At 43.8% G+C, this 7,873-nt stretch overlaps 1 long non-coding RNA gene across 1 annotated transcript in view; it reads right to left on the reverse strand.

The window, feature by feature from the left end:
- The window catches only part of LOC142004834 (uncharacterized), a 29,152-nt gene extending 21,849 nt beyond the window's left edge, over positions 1-7,303 (reverse strand). The window contains exons 1-2 of the long non-coding RNA XR_012643035.1: positions 7,190-7,303; positions 1,722-1,872 (exon numbers count right to left, since the gene is read on the reverse strand). This is a non-coding gene — a long non-coding RNA (uncharacterized LOC142004834). The remainder of the gene's footprint in view (positions 1-1,721; positions 1,873-7,189) is intronic.
- Between the last annotated feature and the right edge of the window lie 570 nt (positions 7,304-7,873).

The raw sequence follows: 7,873 nt of genomic DNA on the forward strand, positions 1-7,873 counted from the left end.
TACAGTATAGTGAAAGTAAATACAAATAAATACATTGTAAGTTTACAGTGTACAATACTGTACTGCTGTTGTTAGAAGTACTTGGCATGCATTTTTTTGTTTCTTAATATCTAATCTTGTGTTTCTTTAGTGTTATGCCTTGCTAGGTATACCTCTCAATTATCCAGAATATTTCAACATTCAGCAAACTCCTAGTCCCAGAGCTGCCAGGTATGAGAGTGTATTGTAGTACCATATGTAAAGCATATAAGAAAGCGGATAAAGGGCAGAAGGTAACTGCTGCAAGGTGAAATGTTGGCCTGAATGGAGGTGGAATTCATCAAGGATTGATCTTCAGACCAATTTTAACCAATCTGATTATTAATGACCGTAGCACAAAAAGTGAGTCTGTACTAATGGAATCTGCTGGTAGGGAGTTGTCAGACATTGCTAATATAGAGATGGAGCAGAATTTTGTACAGGAAGATTTGGATCACCTTATAGACTGGAGTGGCAGAAATGGGTTGAAATCTAACAGAACAAAGTGCAAGGTCAGGCATTTATTAATAGGGTCTAATAATATGAACTTCTGCCATAAGCTGGCAGCTTGTTATTTGGAGGTGACTAGAGGAAAGCGTATGTGGACTGATCACAGAATGACTGAGTCACCATTGTGTTGCAGCTGTGTAAAAGGCAAACATGCTTCTTTGATACTGTCAAAACAAAAAGGCAGTCCAGTAGCACTTTAAAGACTAACAAAATAAATTATTAGGTGATGAGCTTTCGTGGGACAGACCCACTTCTTCAGCTCATAGCCATACCAGAACAGACTCAATATTTAAGGCACAGAGAACCAAAAATAGTACTCAAGGTTGACACATCAGAAAAATATTATCAAGGTGAGCAGATCAGAGAGCACTTCTTTGATGTATTAGCTGAGACATTTCCAGGAGTGGGAAGAGAGGGAGAAGTCGTGATGTTCCTGAACAAGTCACAGGTAACAGACCTCACTTAGAATAACGTGTACGGTTCTGGGAATCCATGTTGAAGAAAATGGATACAAATTGGAACAGGTGCTAAGAAGTGCAAGGATTATCAGGGTTAATGGAGGACCTATTTTAGAAGAAACTGGAAGAACTTGGCTTGGTTAATGTACGTGATTACCTCCATAAACACCCAACAAATGGGTGTGAATTGACCACAAACAAGTTCAGGTTCGAACGTAGAAGAAGCTTTCTAACCCCCATCAGAGAGCTGAGGTTCTAGAACAGTAAGGAGTTCCAGCAGCAAACAATGTAATTAGTTAAATACAGTAATATATATGAAGAAATATATGAATGATTGTATTGTGGGATTGCTTGTGATGATGCTGGGTAATACTCAGCCACTATGACACTCTCTTCTGAACCCCTAGGGAAAGGTGGACAATAAGTGGTCCATGGGTTGGATGAGATTTGCCAGGGTTAGCCCCTGCTGGGCCGCTGCATGCTTTATTTACCTGTGCACCTGCAGGAACGGCCACTCACTGCTCTCATTGGCCTCTATTTGCTGTTTTCCACCAATGGGAGCTGCAGAAAGTAGTAGCCTGGCCCATGCTGCTTCCCACAGCTCCCAGTGGCCAGTAATGGTGATCTTCAGCCAACAGGAGCTGCAAGCAACCATATCTGCAGATGTATCTGTGGGTTCTCTGCTAATCAGCCAGATGGCATTTGAATCTCTCCTGTGTGAGTCCAAGCACTCACCTGACAGACAGCAGCAATCTCAAGCATTGTGCACTTTGGACCCTTCCGTGCTCTGCTTGTGGCACATAAAGGTCTGGTCTCCAATGGGCTGTAATACCTCAGTCTACTTTCAGCTGAGCAGAGTGTGCCAGTGCTGGTTGAAGTTGAAAGCCTGTGCTATACAGAAAAGCAGATTAGATAGTCTGGTAGTTTCTTCTGGCTTTAAACCCTGACTGCAGGCTAGAGTGATAGTCTGCAGTGCTTAGAGGTCAGCTCAGAGCCAAACAGGACTATGCCACAAACATTAATCAACGATGCCTCAGTGACTTGAAGTGCCTGTGTAATAGCAATTTCTCCCCACCCAGGATGTCAGGCTTCGCCTTTCATAGGTGTGTTAAACAGAGCATCACAAATAGCATTCACAAAGAAACAATGTTCACACTGAATTTGGAGCTCAGGTATTAAAAAAACTTATCTGGGTCGCAAATCTTATAAAGCTAGCTTGCAGATTCACAATGGCATGAGGAACTGTGCCCTGTCCACTTTGGCTACGTCTACACGTGCAGCCAACATCGAAATAGCTTATTTCGATGTTGCGACATCGAAATAGTCTATTTTGATGAATAACGTCTACACGTCCTCCAGGGCCGGCAACGTCGATTTTCAACTTCGACGTTGCTCAGCCCAACATCGAAATAGGCGCAGCGAGGGAACGTCTACACGTCAAAGTAGCACACATCGAAATAGGGATGCCAGGCACAGCTGCAGACATGGTCACAGGGCGGACTCAACAGCCAGCCGCTCCCTTAAAGGGCCCCTCCCAGACACAGTTGTACTAAACAACACAAGATACACAGAGCTGACAACTGGTTGCAGACCCTGTGCCTGCAGCATAGATCCCCAGCTGCCGCAGAAGCAGCCAGAAGCCCTGGGCTAAGGGCTGCTGCCCACGGTGACCATAGAGCCCCGCAGGGGCTGGAGAGAGAGCATCTCTCAACCCCCCAGCTGATGGCCGCCATGGAGGACCCAGCAATTTCGACGTTGCGGGACGCGGATCGTCTACACGGTCCCTACTTCGACGTTGAACGTCGAAGTAGGGCGCTATTCCTATCTCCTCATGAGGTTAGCGACTTCGACGTCTCGCCGCCTAACATCAAAGTTAACTTCGAAATAGCACCCGACGCGTGTAGACGTGACGGGCGCTATTTCGAAGTTGGTGCCGCTACTTCGAAGTAGCGTGCACGTGTAGACGCAGCCTTTATGTTACATTTCAGTCTTGTCCTATTCCAAGATGTAGAGCCTCCTGCCAGAACAATCCTACCAGAAAACTAGCCACAGAAAAAGCCAATGGAATGGAGTTTTGATTACCATTGCTTAAAAAAAATTAGTTTCTGGAGTCTGACCAGTGTGCATTAACTATTCAAGCATTCCAGTTAGAGAACCAGGCAGCAGCAACCACTATTATGATGACAGGATCTAGACACATCACATGATACTTTTGAGGAAGAGGTAAAGAAAAGAAAGGACCTGAGGGAAAGCGATAATTCACTCTAAATATTTTGTTTATGAGTTAGATTGGGATTGGCCGTTATACAGAGAAATAAAATTAAGGCAAGGAGCAGTGCCTCTTTTTTTAACAAAAAAACAGAGGAGCTGGTACTCAGCCAGCTTCCTGCCCTCCCCACAGCCAATGCCACGGCTGGGGCTGCCGAGGTGCCAGTACTCAGTACAGGCAAGTACTGGCACAAAAAAAGCACTGGTAAGAACAATCTACGTGCCTATGTATGTGCAACCTGGCCACAGCTGCAGCCCTGGTGCTTGACAGAATGCAGCTGCTGTGATCCAGGGGTTTCCCTCTGAGACTGTGACTAGGCTCCTCCTGGCTCCACCCTTCCTTCACCCCTACCCAAGCATTTCCTTACCTTTGAGTGGTGAGCTTTAAAACTCTAACCCTGTAACGTATGAAGGGGAAAATGTAATTTTCTAGTTTTTTTAAAAAAGGAAACATGTTTCATCATGCAGAAGCATATTGACCTCAGCATGGTTCATCAATGGGATTTGGACCTTTAGACCCACTGCACAGATCTCTGCCACTGGAGCTGAGTAACAGACTACAGTAGTATGTTGTTGTCCTATATGTGGATCAGCCACGAGAGGAAGGGGTGCAGTTTGCCAGCAGATTCACAGCTAATTGCTGACTGATAGTACAGGAATGCTTAGACTCAAGATTACTAGATTCAGTTCCACGTTCTGTATTTTATATTTCTGCTCTATTCGCCCACTCTTAAGCCGTGTCTACATGTGCACGCTACTTCGAAGTAGCGGCACTAACTTCGAAATAGCGCCTGTCACGGCTACACGTGTTGGGCCCTATTTCGATGTTAACATCGACGTTAGGCGGTGAGACGTCGAAGCCGTTAACCCCATGAGGGGATGGGAATAGAGCCCTACTTCGAAGTTGAACATCGAAGTAGGGCACAAGTAGCCGATCTGCGTCCCGCAACATCAAAATAGTGGGGTCCGCCATGGCGGCCATCAGCTGAGGGGTTGAGAGATGCTCTCTCTCCAGCCCCTGCAGGGCTCTATGGTCACCGTGTTCAGCAGCCCTTAGCCCAGGGCTTCTGGCTGCTGCTGCTGCAGCTGGGGATCCATGCTGCATGCACAGGGTCTGCAACCAGTTGTCGGCTCTGTGGATCTTGTGTTGTTTAGTGCAACTGTGTCTGGGAGGGGCGCTTTAAGGGAGCAGCTTGCTGTTGAGTCCGCCCTGTGACCCTGTCTGCAGCTGTGCCTGGCTCCCTTATTTCGATGTGTGCTACTTTGGCGTGTAGACGTTCCCTCGCAGCGCCGATTTCGAAGTGGTGCTGCCCAACGTCGATGTTGAATGTCAACGTTGCCAGCCCTGGAGGACGTGTAGACGTTATTCATCGAAATAGCCTATTTCGATGTCGCTACATCGAAATAAGCTCCTTCAATGTAGGCTTCACGTGTAGACGTAGCTTTAGTTCTAGCTATCCTAGATTCCTCCACCTGATCTTTCCCAACTCACCACCTGCCACCAAGTTCCTGTCTCCCTCAGCCTACACCTGTTCTCGTCTGAGTCAGGCTTTTTCCTCTCTCTCTCTCATGGCCTGCGCATCAGCAGGGGCAGCGCTGAGAGCATGGGAAAGAATCTTCCTTCTCACGGTCCTGGTGCCATATCCGTTCTTGGCAGCGAGCAGGAGCAATTGCAGACAAAGTCCTGTGCAGTCCCCAGAACCTGTGGGATGACAAATGTCCAGCTGCACACAGGGGCAGTGTGGAATTTCTGCCACTTCAGAAAATGTAGCTGCCAGCTGCTGAGTAACCTGGAAAGAGCGTGTAACGTTCAGTGGCTTATTTGAGCAAACTTTTCGTGGTGATGGCCAAAGATACCTTCCTGTGGTATAGTAACAGAGAGGGAGCTGTGCTAGTCTATACACTATGAAAACAAAAAGCAGTCGAGTAGCACTTTAAAGACTAGCAAAATAGTTTATTAGGTGAGCTTTCGTGGGACAGACCCGTGGGTCTGTCCCACGAAAGCTCACCTAATAAACTATTTTGCTAGTCTTTAAAGTGCTACTCGACTGCTTTTTCTTCCTGCGGCAGAGTGACTCCACTGTCAAATTTGAAGCCCCTGCTGCAAAGTTAGGCGGCACTAGAGTGTTTCAGTCCAGCTGACAAAATTTAACATAAGCCAACAACATATTGTCCTAATATCTCTCCTGAAAGTGGCTTAACATTTCCTGCTGAAACCTTCCAGAAATATTCAGCCTGAGGCAAGCAGCTAGAATAGACATTTCAGCCTGAACCATTTCAGTTTGGCAACTCTATAAGCAACTAAAACCAGGTCTTTGAAAGAAAAGTGTTACGGTGCTTAGTGCTCCAGGCATTGCTTCTAGGGCTGTCTAAAATTTATGTTTTTCATTTTATTATTTCTGTTGTTATAGTATCTAGGAGCCCTTAACAAGGACCAGGCCACCATGTCACTCTTATTACTAAAACATGTACATGTTTGCATTCACTAAATATATTTAGAAAAGTAGCAAAGTATAAAAAACATTTACCTTGTGACTTAAGAAATGGGCTACCTCATGCTTACCTTATTTATGAAAATAGACACTGGAAAAACTACATGAGACTTCCTAATCAGGTGGCTTTTTTATTCAAATGAGAGATCACTATCCCCTAAGCATCTAAAATATCATCATTTATAAGTGATTTCATTTTGATAAATATGTTGGGCAAAATTCAGACTTTTGCTTATATCTTAAAATCTGTAGTGATGCCACTGAAATCAATAACTTCAAATTGATGCCACTGAAATGAATGATAACTTCAAATTTACACCACTGTAAGGGAGAGGTCAGATTCTGGCAAATTCACTCTTCAAACAGCCCAGATTATTTCTAATGTCATCCAGAACATTAGCAAAACATTGTGACATACATAAATAATATTCAGATTGAGCTGATTAATGCTTTTTAATCTTTGTCACAAGAAAGGATTTAGGGTGTTCTAGTTCCAGGTCTTACTGGAATATTTTCTTTTTCAGATCAATTTCAACAAACTAGAATGTGCATGGATCAGGTCTGATAAGGCTAGCGTTTGAGAAAAGGATCTGCCCCAAGGAAGCAAATGACTGACTCTCAATCTCCCTTCTCAGTCCTGTGCATCTCCTGAGATGGGGGGTGAACCGCACAGTCCACAAATAGCACAAGATACCCTGCCTGAACTGCTAATATGCATATACCTATTATATTCTGGAGGAGGAAAAAGCAATCTGCCAGTTCTCCTCCCCTCCACTTGTGCTAGGAAACTGGGATGTAGTCATTCTATGGAGTCTGTGGTGTGTGCGCACAGGGAAAAGCATGTGTGTACATGTGGAGAACATACAGAGTATGACTGGACTGCATAACTTCTAAATATTTTAAATCATCAGACTTGTTCCAGAATCCATAAATGTACACCTTAGTTTCTATACAAACCTGAACATTCAATAATTCGAAAAGGAATAAATCAGGTGAGAGAGTTACGTAGTAATAACTTAGGAGCAATTTACACAACATTTTAATTTTTAGTTTTCTGTGCCTATTTAGTAGTGCTAGGCAATTACATTTAAAATAAAGCCATACGATCTGGAAATGCTGCAGGAAAGAATGCACTCCTCACCAGCAAATTACAAACAATAACAATTTGGTTTTAAAATGCCCAGAGCCTCAGCAGATCTTTTTATTTCATTAAAACACACGTTCCTGAGCCCCTTAATGGAAGAAGTCTCTTCGTATATATTTTACATAGCCCGTAACAAGGATAGTATGAAATAGAACATAAACCAAGTATACAAGTGTAAGAAACATGATCCACAGAGTAGCCTGATGTTAACTGTGCCATAAATCCGCATGCAGCAAAATACATGATTCTCCTAATGCCTGTTGATTTCTGGAGCTGTATTTTTGATAGAATGAACTTACCACACTTCCTAGACACACAACTCGTTAAAGGAAAGATGAGGCTATTTCCATCGAACAGTATCAAGGAAATATTTGTAAAGCCTTAAATACTAGAATGCTTGCCATGAACATTTGAACACCAACCTTAACTTCACAAATTTTACAACCAAGGGATGGATAACACTAGTTTGAAACACTTCCTCTTGCATATATGACTTTCAAAAATGTTTTGACTGTATGCTGTATTACGCACACAGTTACATTAAAATAACATTAGAAAGGTGGCAAAGTCAAGAATTCAGAAGTTAAGCATTAAAGTTACCCATGCATGGGTATAACGGTTACAATTTAACAAAGTTATAAGCTGTGGAAAACAGAGCACCATGATGGGAAGTGTCAGGCAGTCTTAGTGGTAAGTAGTTACTGGTCCCATGCGTAATAACCCCCACATTTCCTTCTAGTCTTCATCCAGCAGAAGAAGGACAATGCTGTATATAAAGCAAGTCACTAACTGCTTTGCCAGCTAGGAAGAAAACATTTTCATCCCCTTTCCACAAAGTAGCTGTGCCAAAAGAGAGAGAGGGAAAAAAACTTGAATGTAACAGCAATGTACCTGAATTGTGTAGGAGCTGGTGCCCAGGTGAATGCCTTACTCACCCACCCCTAAAACCAGATTTGTCTGGTTATATATTGATCGTCACAACA

The sequence above is a fragment of the Carettochelys insculpta genome, chromosome 1 (assembly GCF_033958435.1).
Source record: "Carettochelys insculpta isolate YL-2023 chromosome 1, ASM3395843v1, whole genome shotgun sequence".
NCBI classification, from domain to species: Eukaryota; Metazoa; Chordata; order Testudines; family Carettochelyidae; genus Carettochelys; species Carettochelys insculpta.